We start from the raw sequence: 17,924 nt of genomic DNA, 5'->3' as shown, positions 1-17,924 counted from the left end.
GATCTATCTCCCAGAGAAGAAACTGGTGGGTTTTTATGAAAGGCTGCTCCATGACAGGAGCCTCCTTTGAGGAAGACCATTATGCATTGTTATCAGCATGGCGTAATTTGACTGTTGACAAAGTATCTGTGGCAGTGAGAATGAAAGCAGTTAGAAGTGTGTCGGGTTGTAATCAAGAAGATGCTTAGCTGTGCAACGCTGCATCTTGAGCAGATTTGAATCAACATTGCCTTGAGGGGACACACATACACACACACACACACACACACACACACACACACAGAGACACAGGCACACATACACACACACCAAAAAAAAGTCCATTAATTTTTAGTGGGAAAATTAGAGTGGCACTTGATGAAGTGAAATTTGACATGCGTTAATTGCTCTGCAGCTCTCCTAATTAGAGATTTTCAAATTCTTTTACTGCTGTCAGCCTGATGCCACATTGTCTTGCTGGACAAATAGTAAAATTGCAAATTGGGCTGACCAAGAAGTTGGACTGAAGATATTGGTATTTAGCTTGTTTGCTGTTGATCATCATTCTCGTAAGAGAGTTAGGGTGTTGTGGCTTATGAAGGGCATTTGGGGAGAGAAAAAGTGCAGTAAAATCCTTCTTGATAAATAGAGAGTCAATGTTTTAACAGAGTTTGTTTAAAAAAGATTAAAGCATGCAAAAAGTGGACAATAAAGCAATGGAGTTGTAAATAAACCTTTGAACTTTGTTAAATCTATGTCTTGCATGAGATTTCAAATATGATTCTCTTTTTAATAGAACCATTAAATTCAGTTTATTTTTTGATGCACGTCATTTGCAGTGTGGCAGATGAAGGCAAGGGGTGGGGTTTAGGTTCCTTCATGCCTTTTGCCCTAACCTGAAAAGCAGCATAGTAAGACCATGTTCTATATCAAAAACTAGTTATAAGGTTGTATGAACGCATATTGGTGCTGGTTCTGAAAGCAGAATTTGTATCTTTTGTTTTTGTTTTCTTCCTTCCCCCCATTCATGCCTCCCCTCCCTTAGCCTTTGAACCCCTCTTAATTCATTAACATATTGAATTTTTTCAATTTTCCATTTTCTTGCAATAACAATATTAATGCCAGGGCCAAGGCCTGATTGGAGCTAAATTACTTGTTACTTGCTGGCATTTATTTATATGGCATTGAATTATAAAGCTTTGCTATTGTCATGCCTTGGGCGAATTGTTTATGACACCAGTAATAGGAGTAATTGTTATTGTTGAAATTACCTGTCAGCTACCCATAGCAGTGGCCCTTGTCCCACTGACAAATAGTGACAGGGGAGAGGGATCCTCCGCACGTCCTCCTGATGACTTCTCCTCTGATAATAAGGAGTGCAGGGCCTCTGATAATTTGCCTGTCACTGTTGAGTGCAGCTCAGAGAGAGTTGGCCAAATTGTTGTCATTCACTTTGACAAAGACAGCAAAATGCTGTGGAGCAGGAGGAGGATTATCAAAATAAATGAAAGCCCTCACACGTCCTTTGTTTTGGGTTTTTTGGGGGGGTTGGGTTTTTTCTCTCCCCATTGCCACTCGCCTGCCTTTATGCCAGAGTTGTAAAAATGGGGATCCGTTCCTCAGCAGTGTAACTTAAGGGTCAGCACAGGGTAACAGGGAACAACACAAGGGCTTGTCCAATTTGCATGCTGTTTGCCTGAAACATTTTGGTTTCTAAATATAAATTAAATTCTTTATGGATTTTTGAGGGGTTTGATTTAGTTTTTTTTTTTTTAGCCTAAGGCTGTCTGTATTTTGGCAATTACCAACTGTCATTGCAAGAGAAAGGGTGGTGTTTCTGTTGCATGGATTTGATTTTATTTGATTATTTATTCTGTTACTTTTCACAGTCAGCAGCATTTCTTTCAGCTCTCCTCTTGCTCTCATGCCTGGCCCTGTGAAACACGCCTGGCGCAGTAATCAGTGTTGCCCCGTGCCCAGGGCTGCTGGAAACAGCTCTGCTCTGCAGCTTTTTGCTCCCCTGAGCTATTGCAATATCAGCCAAATTATCTTCACCAAAAATATTATTTCCTTTAGGAAAGGAGGTTCTGTCACTGATAAACCCAGCAGAGGTCTGTTAGCTGCTGCGAAGGAGCTTCATGAAGAGGCGGTGTTATTTGTCAGAGCCTATCTATTTATAAAAAAAATAAAATAAATTACAAAAAACTCCCCCTTCACGTCCTGTGACTGGTGCGCACGGGAGGACGCTCACACTCGGTGCAGACTTGCTGCCAATCACACCCTGACACTGCTGGAAAAGGGAGATATTTTACACCATCACAGCAGCCAGGCTGCATAAGGGATGCTCAAAGTGCTGCTTTGGGATGAGCACATTACACCCTGTCTGATCCAGAGTCATCCACCCCGCATCCTTCACATCTCATCCTATAATAGCAATAATTTCCCCTTTACTGGTCTTTACACTCAGGTAATGACTACCTGGGGCACAAAGGACCTCAGGGGCTGCTTTAGGCCCTTCACCCCCAGTAGCCAGTCCCTAATTGATCAGTAAAACCTCCCACTGAGTCACTGATGTGTTACATTATTTGCTGTAACAATGAGGTTTGGTCCACATAAGTACCTGTGGGCACCACCTCAGCCCTCAATTTGGTCTCTAAAGGAGGAGGTCTAAATTCTTGCTACCAAGGATTTTCATGAGCGGCAAATAAATCTGCTGAATTCAACTCTTTCATTTGTAACCATTGGGCTCAAACGCATAATTTAGCCAAATTATCAGCTGCCTCCATCTTCCCAGGGAATGAGTGCAAACAACGTTTTAGGAACAGACATCTAAATTTAGTAGGGTTTTGAATAATTGATAGGCTGGTGTGACAGAAGATAGAAACTTATGTTTCTAATCATCCCAAAGCATTTCTCCTTCTTCCCACCCCTCCCAAAAGGAAGTTGGTTTTTTTGCAGTTAAATATAGGGAAGATGTCCAGTTAACAAGTATAAAATTGTGATAGCATTAAGAGGTTATCCGTGGTAATAAAAAACGTGGAACATGCCTGAGAATGTGATATGTAAGGCAGATAATTTTTAAAGATGGAACTTGTCCTTGCTTTGTCATGTTAGGGAGAGGCATGTTAGTGATCCCAGAAGGGGAGGGTAAAAAAATATAACACACACTTCTAACTGAAGATATTTAAAATGTGTAACATATTTCAGCATGCTACTGTAAGCTGCTGTTCGATTCCTATAAAGCCTAAATTCAGCATCTCAGATATGGTTGTGAATCTCCTGATCCTAGCGGCATTAAAAAACAAAATACATTTAAATGGCTGTATTACCAATATTCTGATACCCTTTAACATACAAGCATAATCATCTTCCCTCTGTTTTCTCTCTCCATTCCTAAGTAGAGTCCCAGCATCAAAAAGCCCACCTTTACATTTCAAGCTCATTTGAAATGTAAACTTTTAGCAAATAAGCGATGGCTTATGGAGCTGCATCGCCGCTGTGGCTGGCAGCAAATTCCTTTTTCTCCCTCCCTTCAGTGTTAGGGGTTTGAAATACCCATCAGTATCAAAAGAAACTGCGCAGATCACTACTGCTCTAAAAAAGGTATAGCAATGTTGAGAAAAAAACCTCCCCCCTCACAAAAAAGAAAACCAAAAAAAAAAAAAAAAATCACTCAATGGATTAAAATGACATTTCTGTCCCATGTCAGTCCAAATGACAAAGTGTCATGTTTTGCACCATTTCAGAAAGATATTCTTCAAACAAATTCATCGTATAAACTGGCAACAGGCTTTTGTTTGAAACATTTCAGATCAAAAGTTAAGGGAAGAACAATTAATATTGCCTATTAAAATCCCTGTTATTGTTAGAGATACATTTTGTGGTTACTGGCTATAAATAAAAGCAAAGGAACAGAGCCACGGTTTCTCACCACTACAGATAGAAAAAGGCAATTTCCAGCTTTTTTTGTTTTGTGTTTTTTCCCCTCAAAGTTACTCTTAAATTTGTTTGCTGAATAAACAGGATTAACTGTAGTTAAAACAAGAGATAAAGAACAGATTTTTACTACACTGAACAGTCTGCAGGGTTTCCAGACTCCTCTGAATGCACTTCATGCCTGGAACATAATGTTCATATTTTACCTTTTTAATGACTCCGTATAGAACAAGCAAAATATTTTTGTAAAAATACAAATGTAGAATAGATGGGGAATGGTAAAAAAAGAGCACTTTTACCATTTCTGCTTCTGGCCATATGCCGGAGTGGTTGTTTTTTTCTTTACTTTCTTTCTTTCTTTTTGCTTTTGTCTTTGTTTTTGTTTGCAGTTTTGCAGCAGGATGAGAAAGCAGGGAGGAAAGTATTCCTGCTGCTGAAGGGGCTTTCCCTTTTCCTCTGGCTGCAAAAACTCACCGGGTGCTGTTAAAACAAAACTAATGGCGAGAGCGCGATCAGGAGAGCCAGCCTGCTATCAGCTGCATTTCAATGGAGGCTTTCTCAAAAAATAGGTACAAAGAAAAGAATTTAGACAAATTTTCCTCTTAACCTTTAAAGATTTCCTGCCTATTTCAGTATGTCCCTTATTACATTAATTTTTTATTTAAATTACACCATTAACTGGATATGAATTTATCAAGAATACATATATTGATTTATAAAACAGTATCATTAATTATTATAATAGCTAGATGTAGCTGATATTACAAAGCCATTTAAAGGTTTTAATATAACTTGGACATACATAGATAGATAGACATTATGGACAAGACTACAATTTAAACTGGCTACCAGCAGTTAATGAAATCCTTGATTTATCTTCTCATTTAGAGATTGATTATGTTGTTGCTTTGTAAAACTATTTATTTTATGCCATTTTTCAAAGGATGTCTCAATAAAAGTAAAAGATAAATAAAACATCCAGCCAAGTCTCAAAGCATATTTGGTTTATATTTTCTTTTTTAATGCTGAAGCTGTTAAAGCATTACTATTTTGGAGAGTTGTCACCTTTACAGTGAATTGGCTTTCTTGATAGTAGCTATGTTTGCAAATGCATAATTTTCTATGTTTGGATTGAAAAAAAAAATAAGGAAAAGAAAGAACAAAAAAAAAAAAAAAGAGGATGTCTTCCCCACAACATTGCGCCTATTTCCTAAACCAAAACCCAGCAAAATGCCTTTCTGGCATAGAATTCTTAGGCATAGTTTTTGTTTAAGCTGTGGAAAAATGGGACTTACCCTAGTGCTGCAAAGCAGTCAGTCATGGAGAACATTTTGATTTAAAATGCAATCTGAAGAGAAGAAAAAAAGAGGGGAAAATTAAAAAAAAGAGAAGGAATGATATAAACAAACAGAACACCACTTTCAAGTTCCTCCTAAAATGTTTCTAGCTTAACTAATACATTGGAAGTTTAAATCTTTACACATTATTCTTGAGGGGCTATGTCTCTTGACTCGTTATTTATATCACTTATTCTTGTCTGGCAACATATGTTACCGATTTATTATAGTATTTTTTTACTGTTAGCCAGACAAATGTAAGGGCTAGCTGAGGAAGGGTAGCTGCATCTGATGAGTTTAACAATTGCAGGGCATCCTTTAAGGGTAGCCAATGGGCTCTTTTGAAGCTATAATACTCACCATTAACCATTTTCATGCTGACATATTTTTATTGTCAAAGTTCCGGCTTTCCCTCATGTCAGCTTCTTTTGTATTCAATGGCTTCACAGGCAAACCAAGCAGTGTGGCTGAGCTGGTCTTCAAGCCAAGGTTTTTGTAGATGTCTCAAACAACCCTCTTATATCTTTGCATCTAAATCTGCATGGCATGGCATGCCCCCCACAACTGAACAAAGAAAAATACATGCAGAAAATAATACTTTTAAAAAAAATCTTATTCTATAATCCATGACAAATGCAAGCAATTCCTGAGCACAGGTAGTCAGACTTCTCGGGGCCATTACTGACACCAAAAGGTAGCAGAGAGGAAGACTTTTCCCACCAAAGCAATCTCCTCTAAACTGGCATTTTAAACGGATTGCACCAGCATCAGAGGGAGAAGTTGCAAGGACAGGTGATGAGGTTCATGTCATATTTTGCACACGGTGTTTTTAGGCCGCCTATTCCGGAGCAAGATCTTGAACTCTCCCCAACTTTTCCTTCCTACGCATTCTCTGTCCTATCTCCTTGTTCAATGGCAACATCTTCCTCAGCTCCTCTGAAAACTGTCCCTTGTGTCTTGTTTCACTCTTAGAGCCCCAGCTTGAGCTTCTCGGAACCAAAAGATTTGTACAAACTGGGGGGACATAATTCCTAATATCTTAACAATTTCCAGCCCTTTGGTACCAGATCAGACCATTACACCTGCCAGCAAACCCTACAGTGTATGAGACACCCAGTGTGGGATGCTCAAGAGCCCTCCTCCCCAAGGATCACTGAGTAGATGGTAGGACACACTCTTAAATTTCTGCTCCTTAGAATTCAGTCAGAGTTTTAGGATTTTTTAGCTCCAAAAAAGTCGTTTAATTTCCCTTGCATCTTCAGGGAAGAAACTGTGCAAGCTAATGTGAGACCATAGGACCTGAGGAGTGATGATCTATGGGCAAAAAGCTATACCCAGCAATATTTTGGGTGGGAAATGAGGTGTTCCAGGTAGAATAAATACAGAAATTGCAATTAAATTTGTTGGGCTCCCTTGAAGGGAGAGATTGAAGGTGGATCAGGGCATGTCTCCTGATAGCACTAGGGGGTCCTTGACAAATGCCACACAAAACAGTTTAAGCTGGGAGGAGAGCAAGTGCTCCTATGTGTTTGTTTTTGGGTTTTTTTTAACCTATTGACTGTTCAGTTGTTGTGGGATAATTAATTTTTTTAAATATATTTTTTAATTTAATTTTTTAGGGGTTTTTTTAACCGTCAAATTTCCCTCTACTTATTGTAGGGAGTTTTGAGGACTTTCTAACTTAGGTCTGAGATCAGCAGTAGGCACAAAACTTGCATGGAGATGAAGACTTTCCTTTCTCATTTTTCTATCAAGAAGCCAGCATAACTTTTACTTTAGGTTGAGTTTTTTTTGAAATTGCAATTAAATTATACTTTTGATGCCCTCCTAAAACAATTTGCAACCCCCAAATGAATCTTTGGAGATAAGTATCATCCTTCTTAATGCCAAGGGCACAGTGAAAAAGTCTGCTGATTAAATGGTCACACCAGGACTCCAAGATTTAAGGATTTGAAGTCTTGGCTTTTCCGTTTCTCCACAGAAAGGTTTTACTTAAGCAGATGTCATCAGTGTCCTGTGCAAATATTTCGTGGCAGTGCCAAAGCTTGGAGCATATAGATTAATATTGATTTAATTTTATATTTTAAGGACATTGATAGCAACTTCATAATTAGGCTAATAGCCTCCCTTAAATTTGTTTATTCCACTCAAACCCATATTTTCTTGGCTGGGGAGGGAGGAACAGGAAGCGTGACTTGGTCTCTCAGTCACTCTTTCTGTTTTGTCCATCACCTTGGTTTCTTTCCCCTGTTTTTGACCTGCACTTTTTCTGGATCAGACACTGGCAGGTTGAGAGGTAATAAGAACCAGATGGACATAGTACAGAAATTGCCCAAATGGGTACGAGAATGTGGAGAGCTGTCAGGCATGGAGAGAAGCTGGAATTTTTCAGCAATAAAATGGGATTTATCGCCACTCTACCACAGTCATTGCCGACAACCGTTTACCTTGACAGAAACCCCATTCCAATAGGCCATACCGATGCAGATTTTTTTTCCTTTTTTTTCCCCCTAAGAGTGATGATTGGTATTTGTTCTAAGGCTCAAATGGCCTGCACTAAAGGTGAAGCATTAGGCCAAAGTCCTGTATTCCCTACTGAGGCAAATGAACCTGCTAAAATAAGTTCCTTCCACAATAGCTGTGTAATTGAAACCAGAAAGTGAGAGAATTTGATAAATTGCTTGACCCTGAAGGAATGTTAAGGTCATAAATTTTCATTGCATTTTTTTTTACTTATTTTTTAGGAAAAAAAAATCTCTTTTATATATTTACAGGTAGATAGATATATTATGTTTAGTGTTTGTCTCTGAATTCCAGCTAACTTCCAGATCATTAGCCGCTACTTTGCCATCCTCTCCCCATAGGAACCTACTAGAGGGTTCAGAGCATTCCTGCCTACAACTTCCTAGGAGGGCTGAAGGACACAAAACACAAATGGCAGGGCTGTTAAGGAGTCAGCCACATAAAGAATAAACAACCCAAAACTGTGAAGTTAGCAAGTGCACTCCCTTTAGAAAGACAAAATAAACAACACAAAAAACACAAACACACTGAACTTGAAGAGTGCTGGAGTAAAAAAAAAACCTGTAAATCATTTACAGGCTATCAAACATTTATTTCTACTTTCAGGGGGTTATTTTAACTTAAAAGTGGTATTGCCATTTACTTGAAAAAGAATCATCAGAGTTTTCTTGAATAATATCTACAGTACTGAATTATATGTCCACAAAAAGATGTTCCTTCAAGCTCAGAAAGACAAAAGCAAACCCCAGAACCCACGGTATATTATTGTGGTACTACACATCTTGAGAATAGGTAAAAGAAAAGAAAATTTTTAAAAAATAGAAAATTAAGGCAAACCAAGAGAAAGAATGAGAATAATTAGGAGAATAACGAGCAAGGTAAAACATCCAGCCATGCTCCCTGTTCTGTCCTTGTACCCATCAATAAATACAGCCATGCTAAAATAACTTCTAAGAAGAAGCAGAGAGAAAATTCAGAAATATTTTGGTTTTGCGTATGGTTGTTTGGGGTTTTTTTTCCTGCAGCAGCAAAATTTAATTCTGTAACTGTAGCAGCTTCTGCTTCTCAACTGCTTGAAATTCGCCATCATATAGTAACTGTTTTTTATAATCTGGCTGCTTTCCTCCCTGTGCTTCAAATATAATATTTCAGAGGCAAAGTTGTCTCACTTCAATAAGGCACTGCACTTTACATAGCCATACACACTTAACCCTACATGAAACAAGTTAAATAATCATTAGCACACTAACCCATTGCTATCAAAAACTTGTTGGTCGTCTGAATTTTAAATTAATAGCCTGTCTCCCTTGTTCTGTGTATCTGTATGTATCTGTTTTTCAGACACTACAGTGGAAAGTCATAGACATTTTATCAGCACATATTAGATGATTTGCATTATTGATATTTCAATTTAAAAGTAAAATAATTTTTAAAAAAGTGCAGGGAAAAATAGTCCTGCTGAGTTGATTCATCCCTAGACCTCTGTTGTTCAGCAACCTTTCAGAGTGTAAATTAGCTGCCAATATTTCAGAAACCAGTAAAGAAATGCACTCTGTTCCTCTCTGGCCAGGTTGTTCTAGCTCAAATAAGTTTCCTTATTTGAAAGAAAGCATGCAAAATAGAAGCTAAAGGAAAAAAAAGAAAAAAAAGAAAAAAAATAATTGAAACAATATCTCCATTGCAAATTATAGCAAAAAGCCCTCAGTAATTTATACTCACTTTTTCTTTTTGAAGACGTTAAATAAAACTATGGTGGAATGGGGTTTCCTTGCTTTGTGAGGGATATTTTTTTTCCCCACAAACTTTCTGGCCCAAATCCCTTCCTTCCTTTTTATTTCTTTGAGTCCCAATGTAACTGCTAGTCATTTTGAGACAGTTACTTATCCAGAAAATGAAGGAGTATCGTCTGTGTTTCAATTAGAGAAGGAAAAAAAAGATAAAGACTTGGAATGTAATTGAAAAATGCAAAGAGACATATTAGGATGAGAATTTTCATCTGTTGCTGTATAAATATTTTAATAAAAGTTCTAAAATAATGTGTCTGCCTTCTGCTCTATAAAAGAGAGGAGATTATGAAGTGCAAATGATGCAGTTTAGATGTATAGCTCCTACTAGGATTTTTCACCATTCAAGAGTCTCTTCGTGCTTCTCCTCCAGAAGTTTGTTTTAGAGCCGTTTCAGACCCCGAGAAGTATAAATTTCACAAGTATAAATAAAAGATGACCAGCAAGTGGCTTCAATCACTAATATTTTTTGCAAACTAATGTTCAGCTGATGCAACTCGATTTTGTTTTGCATCACATTAGTGTCACAGTGGCAATGACTGGCTTTTATTCACCAACCCTTTGAGTCAGCACTTCAAGACATCTTTCAAATTAGGTCATACTGCAAATTTGCCGCTGATACAAAGGTTGATTAAGAGAGCTTCACAATTTTAAAGGGATGTCTGTGAGGAGAATTAAGGTCTGGTTGATAGTTCCAGGAAATGTGAGGCCTCGTAACTACATGAAAATAATGTATAGGCTCTACAGGGAAAGAACATATTTCCTTGGAGCGCTTGAAGAAATACTCATTTACAGTTTAAACAAGTTCTCCTCCCCACACTCCCCCCATCCTGTTGCAGGAGAAATTGTGTGATGGGTCTCTAAACAAGCCTTAAATTGTAGCATAGAGGCAGTGAGATGAGCCCTGCTCTTCTCTTGCTGAAAATCAGTCCCCCCCTCTTGCCTCCTTTGATCTTCTTTGGAAAGACCTATTTCTCCCCCCTCCCACTGAAGCATCTTGGTTTCTGCTTTCCCCCATAAAACAATCCAGCATCGCAACAGGACCCTTCACCCGTAATGTAGTAACTCCATGCTGGAGCTGAATTGCTTGTGTAAACCTCCCCTGAAGATCTGGAGGGAATGATGAGAAGTGACAACCAATCATGGTGGCCAGAACTAGGATTGTAAATTACTTCTAAGCCCAATTTAGGCATCCTACTGAAGTAGCCAAAATTTTTCCCCTCTGTAGCACAGAAGGGACAGCAGCTCTTCTTGCTCCGGGGTCTGACCATTCTGGAGAAAAATCTCAAAGGGAGCTGCTGGCTGCTGAGTGGTTCTGGAAATTGGGCCACTTCATTTTTGATGGCTAAGTGGCAAGCGAGATGAATGATCTCTTTGAAGGGAATCAGACCCAAATCTAACATTTCTGTGGCACTCAGGGATTTTAGACTTCCCAAACTCTCTCTCTTTGCAGGGAATAAAAACACATGAAGAGCCGAGAGTTCCATTAATTTGATGTAAGTGGATAAAAGTCAACTGCCAGCTTCGTTTTGGTTTAACTCTTTGGCCCACCTGGCAAGGCAAGAAACTGCTGTTAATGTTGGCTTTGCCTAATGAATCAGTGCTCAGGATGCGAGGGAAAAAAAGGCAAGATTTTGGCTGCAGCTACATTGAAAGCAGTGGTTAATTCTCCTGTTGCTGAAACTAGAGTCCCCCAAGTTATCTTTTCTATGCTCAGGAATATTACCATGATTTAAGGCTATAGCATCAGTGAAAAAAACACAAACAATTTAAAACCAGAGCCCAAAGAGAGGTTTCTTGCCATACAAATAGCCATGAAAGCCAGAAAAATGTTTCTCATTCCCACTTACATTTTCCTTAATTTCTTTGCAGCAGAGTCCCTGAACTTGCATTTCTACTATGGCAGCTGACTTCATTTCATGTTTTTGATGTTACGATCACCCACAGACCTTTCCATTCTCCATATGTTTCTGGATTCAGTCACTTCACCCACAGCCCTCCCCTACAGTATAACACCTCAAATCCCCCTGCATGGCAAAGTCTATTTTATTCCCAGTCACTTTCAATTTGCCTCCTGTGTTTCTCTGAAGGATTTAGTTGAATGTGATTTCTAGCACCAAAAGAAGAGGAGGGGAAAGTGGTAGGCTACAAATGAGAATGTGGCCTGTGCCACAACCAGGAGTTGCTAGAAGTGAGAATTTTTAAAAGCACTGAAATAGGACCACCACAAGATTGATTTTAATATTATGAGCTACATTTAGACTTCAGGTTCCTTTAACCCTTTTCTACCAAGTTAGATAAAAATGTAAATAAGCCCTAAAAATATAAGTAATAACAAGATTTAAAGAGAGAAACAGCAGCAACAAAAAGTGTATATTTACCCTATTAGCTCCAAAATCCCCTGAAGACTTAATTTGGTTGTGTCACCCCACTTCCTGCCCTGTGGAGGTAGCTGCTGCTGCTTCAGCTACTGCTGCCCTTCTCCAGTCTCCATGAATCAGGGTAGAAAGGATATGAACTCATGCCAGAGTGACTAAAACCAATCGTGGGAAAACAAACTGGGGGTTCCTTAAAAAATAAAAAAAAATCATACTGCCTTTTGAGTCTTTGTGAAGACACTGAGAATATGCTTCCAAACTCTTTTGTTCTGCCCTAAGGGATGGAAGGCTGCTCTTAATACAAGAAAACAAAGCCTTCCATTGCCACTACCAACAAAACAAAAAAAAAGAGAAAAAAGCAAGCTGAAATGCTTATGAACACTTTGCTCCAGGCTCTGTGGCAGTAAGGAAAAATCATTGCAACCATCACAAGACTTGGCAACACCAGGACCATGCCAGCAGAGTGCTCTTCCCCATTACTGTAAATCACAGGCTGAGCCCAGTTTATTGTGAAACATCCAATTGTGGCTCCTTGAATACGATAAATAAAACCACCGTCCCTCAGCACACTTGACTCGTATCTGTGGAAAATTCACACTTCTGCCTAGGGACAGCAGCTGATGCTTCAGCATAGCTTGGTGGAGACAAATCACAAAAGAGAAGTTGCAATTAAATATAGAATTATCTGTGCCCCTATCCTCTTTTTCACCATTACTACTGCTGAGAAAATCACTTTATTCCTTTTAGTCATTGCAGTATCAAGTATTTTGAGAGACTAGACTTGGGCTCATTTTAGTTGGGTTTGGGTCCACGCTTAGATCAAAACTGAACACACACAATGAAATAAAAGCTGAAATGGTCCCTGGGAATAAGGCAAACTGCAGGGAGTAACATTCACCTTTAGCCAAGGAGCCACGATCCCATATTACAGCTACAGCCCTCAAACGCGTGCCATCAGTGCTGCAGGGCCCTGCTTCAGCCCAGAGAGGATGGTATTACTCAAGCCTTTCCTCTGGGAATATGTCAACAGGCACATTTAAAACTCAGCTTCTGCAAGCTATCAGCCACTGGCCCTCATGCCAGGAAAACACAGAGGCACTAATGGAAACAGTACACAACCAGGGAGCAGAGCTGCACGGGGTAAGATCAAACTACGCCCGTATTTCATAGGATTGCTCCTGCCCCACCATTGCTTTAGTACAATTTTCCACTATGCACAGACCCAACAGAAGGATGTTGTGATGGAACCAGAGGCAGAACAGCCCTGTAAATAAGGCCAGCTCTGAAACCTGCCAAGCGATCCTCAGGTATAACGGGCACTACTACCACAGGACTCATTCCCTATGGGACATGGACAGAAAATATCCCAAAATAAGGGATTCTAAGCCCTCTTGTTCCTCAGAGCTAGTCTCCTTTTGTGCATCCTGGGTCAGCTGAATATTTATAGAAGAGATTGGAGGTCAGACTGCTTCACTCACTGCCCCAGCCCCCTTGCTCAGCTTTTGCACAGCCAAGTTGCCAGCTGTCAGGTAGCTCCTGTCCCTGCTGCGCGGGGAGCGCAGCCTCCTCTAGGCACCAGCTGGCTCCCAGGGACACTGGGAGTGACAGACACGCCGTAAAACAAGTTGCTCCAACCTCCCAAGTAACTGACATTATAATGGGCCCTCACATGGTGATATTTAATGCAGAACTTTATTTTGCACAGGGTAAAACTTGTAATTTAGGTTCTTTTCTTTACCCCTGTCTTTCTTCTCCTCCCCAACAGCTTCACAGCTCAAAGTCCCCCGTGATGTGATTACCCATCCAGCCATACAGGACAGAATCCCACATAAAAATCTGCTTAAACCCTGCATCTTCATCAGTAGATGTCTGCTAGAAATAAACTTCAAGATATGAAAGAGCCAGGTTCTTAGGGCAAACAAGTTTGCTCCACCAGCTCCATTGAGCAGATGAGAAAAAGCACCTAATTAGCCAAATTTATTAATATGCTGCTTTTTTTTCTTCAAAGAGGATACAGCTACATTATAGAGGTGAAACATTACTTTTGATGATCAAGCAAGCAGTGATTAAATAAGGTTAATCCTCATTTTATATGCTAATAGGATATTTATAATCTCAACTGCATATCCAATTTAGCTATTTTATTTTCTGTTGTTAAGAAAATATTTCTTATTAGTGAAAGGATACCCCTACGTTCACTGCAGATGCTATTTTAATTGGGCTCAAGTGCATTGTGTGTAATTAGTCCACTTCTCTAATATTTCATCTATAATTACACCATGAACAATGTGCTTAAATTTCAGAAGGGCTGCCAGTTAAATTTTTTTTTAAATAAAACTGCTAATTAATTGGTGACCCTTCCCACAGACAAATTATTCACATTGTAGCCTAGCCCCAGAGCTCTCAAAAGATTGTCTTTTCAGAAGTTTGAACACCTTGTTTTGACATGATGCCTCTGATCTGAGAAACATAAAGGCACCCATGCCATCCACCTGGTTTCACCAGGACTGCCACTCCAAACTTCATCCCAAGGCACAGCAGCATGGGCACGTCTTTAGTAGCAATTTTAGACAATGCTGGCTATAGAGAATGACCAAAGAAAATAAATGGATGTCATTAATCCCACTCACCTCATAAATTGTCTCAAGAATTTAAGAGAAGACAGTGATGTGGCGAACAGGGGAGGGTTCCCATTTATCCACTACAGTGGCCCAGATCTGTAGTGGAGCAAAACAGAAAGAAATAGCCCCAAACATGATGACATGAATATGCTATGATCCTATCAAAGGACTGAAATGTCCACTCTGAAATACATCTTGAGCAAATGTCAGGACAAGGTACTGCTTGGAGCTGGTGATCAAACTGAGCTCTCTCAGAGGAGGGCCACATAATGTGGAAGATACTGCATGAGGTAAATATTTCCCACTGTAAAATACCTGCATTAATTCCACTGGCTGCAAACTGTGCTACCAAGCCTGGTGTATTTTATGGAAGATCAGAGGATCAGACCAGAACACAAGGGCACAAGGGTGGTCCTCAAAGCAGAACCTCCTAAGCCCTTTTGCCCTTTCCATTCCTCTAAATGGCAGCAAACCACTGGGCAACAAACACATGTGCATATATTTAGACACATATATGTGTGTTTGTGTGTGTGTATGTGTGTGTGTGTGTATAATCATACTGAGCATGAAGGATCTTCATCTCATACTTCTCAGACAACCATTTTGTAAACACCACTTTGCAGCTTTGCTCAGGCTTCCCTCCTGGCTGGGCTGCTCTACCTCAAATCAGCCAAATCTGGCTCAGGATCAGTGCAACAATATTGTTGGTTTCCTGTCCCACTGGTGTCCCAGCAAGCTGCCACCACTGGCCAAGTCCCATCTTGGTTAGTCCATTGTGGGACTTGCAGACAAAGGGGTCTTGTTCCCACTGTTCAGGGATTTGTGATAACCACATTGAGAGTCCTAGAAGAAACAAAGGACATACACGATGAATCTTCCTAGTTTTGCCTCCTTAAAAACACTCTCAGTTCAGAGAGAAAGTAAAACTTTTGATCACACAGAATTCCCTTGCCCAAGAGGACATAAACCTCCCTCATTCCTCATGGTTCCCATCCCAGACTGGGCAGAGGAATAGGTAACTAAGTTGGCAGGATAGTCAGGATAAGGGCAGTGGTCTTTACCCTTCCAAAAGCTTTTCAGCATGAGGATGAAGGTTGTGGACCAACACATGTCCAGCAGAAGACAGGGGTGAGGAAGAGACAAATTCACACCACTGGAGATGGAGAATGAGATGCCCTTTGGGGGCACGTTTCAGGGCTGCTACCATACTCTCTTCCCTTCTCCCTAGGGGATGCGAAATAGCTAGGTGCTGTTTAAGGAAGAGTGACGTCTTCCTCACTACCCACCCCCCAAAAAACCAAAAGCCTGGCCTATTCCCATCTGCTGGGGAGAGCCAAATAGCTACCAATCTGCCTCTGATGTGAACTAGCTCTTTCTGCCCAGAAGTTTATTTTTCAAAACAAGTGCGCCTGCAAAACAGTGTTTATTTAAAACACAGTATGAATGCCAGTAACCCAACATGCTCAGGGAACACCACGCGGAGGTCTCCCGCTTAGTGTTTGAGAGCTATTAAGTAAATCAGGGGAAAATTCCTCAGGAAATGATGGGGTTAGGCCTGATGGGCATCCCTGTGTGATTAAATGCAACTTAATGAGGTCACGGGTGACAGATTTGGACACAGAAGTGTTTAAACAGCATTCAAAAAAAAAAAAAGCCTTCATAGCACACAGGGGATGGGAATTGAGGCTGCTTGTGTTATCCTGTGTAAAATCACATGGAAAAAAGTGTGGCCTTCTGGCACACACAAGCTCTTCATGGCCTTCCTTAACAACTTATGCCATTGAGCAAACATTGCAGAGCTCTCAGTTTCGTATGGTCTGGCCAGTGTCAAGAGTCAAGGATGGCCAGCATCACTTTGATTTCTTAGGGGTTAGAGAGGAGGATTTAGGTCACAATGCTTTATTTCCACCCCACCTCCCCAACATTTCTAATAGAAAATGGTTGTCTTGATCGAAGGAGCTAAATTCTGCTGTCATTCTGCAGGACTGCAGGATAATTACATTGACTTCATCTGAGCACTTTGGTTTTGCTGATACATCTGTCAAGGACAGGAGGAGATTCTCAGTGTCTCACAGTCCCTGGAGCATTTGTTCAAGTAACCCTTCACCATTCACGCAGGAGGGTCTTCCACAACCCATGGTTGAATCACTAGGGAAAGAGGCTCCTGGCTAATATCCCACCAGCAATGGGGCATCTTTGTGGAGAGATAAAACAAAATTTTGGGCTTTTTTTCAGCCATTAGGCTAAAAGAGATTTTTGTCCATTGTTGGCCTGGAGCAAGTGACTCTTCCTTTCAAAATGATAAATGTATACCTACAGGTTTTCATGCATAGTAAGCCATGATGCAACATATTCTCACAGCTGGCCACACCTCCTCATCTTTGTTTATCATAACAGTTCACCTGGTAGAGTGACTTGCATTCACATGTGAACAATGAAGATTTTAGCAGCTGACTATTAAAAAATGCAAAAAAACCTAAAACCCAACGAACCCATATTAGGTGGAAAGTGAAAGGCCAAAGGGAAATTATTGCTCATTTAGATGGCAGCATAAATTTTCTTCCTATTTTTAACCTAGCTTTTAATTTAATAAATTTTATGACTGTTATATTAAGTACATATGTTTTACAAGACATTGTGTCCCTTGAGTCACCCTGAATTTACTCTATTATAGCTGAGTTAAATGAATGAATACTGTGTTTCTGATTTCAGCTTACTCCTTATTTGATCCTTATATAGTCAACAAACCTTCCTAGAAGCATGAGGAAACTGAATCATGCAGGGTGCCAAAGCTGTGTTTGGGGACTCTGTTAGTTTTTAAAAGGGAATTAGTAAATTGCTATTCTCTTGTTCAGATCCTGCTACACCACTGCCAGGTTTCCCATACTGTTTTCAAGGAATAAATGGTGATTCTGATAAGGCTATTGAATTTATACATTACCAATTTAATTTTCATATGACAATTTAAAAGGAAGGTCAAGTTCTCCTTTGCCTCCTAGCCACTTTCAAACCTCCTAGCCCCCTAAACCTACATATTATTTTTTTCTACTGCTCTCTGGAAATTTAGAAGAGCAAAAAGAATTTAAACAAGCCCTGTACGTGTCATGGATTATTCATATACAAATGCAGTTTTGGGAGGAAGATGGGAGATCTTTCAGAAGCCTTTGAACAAAAGCCAACTCTGCTTTCCCAATATAAGTAATCCTTTCACCTAAATTGTTGTGTATACGCTAGTAGGTGACAGCAGAATACTGAAAAAAAAAAAAAAGTAATGCCAGCTGCAAATCAAGGTTGAACAAACTGGAAGATGAATCTAATTATGTGGAGTAGATCCCTTTACAAAACTAAGATGTTTTGATACTCAGT

Source organism: Serinus canaria, chromosome 3 (genome assembly GCF_022539315.1).
Source record: "Serinus canaria isolate serCan28SL12 chromosome 3, serCan2020, whole genome shotgun sequence".
In the NCBI taxonomy this organism is placed as follows: Eukaryota; Metazoa; Chordata; class Aves; order Passeriformes; family Fringillidae; genus Serinus; species Serinus canaria.
Note: the sequence above shows the minus strand (reverse complement) of the source record.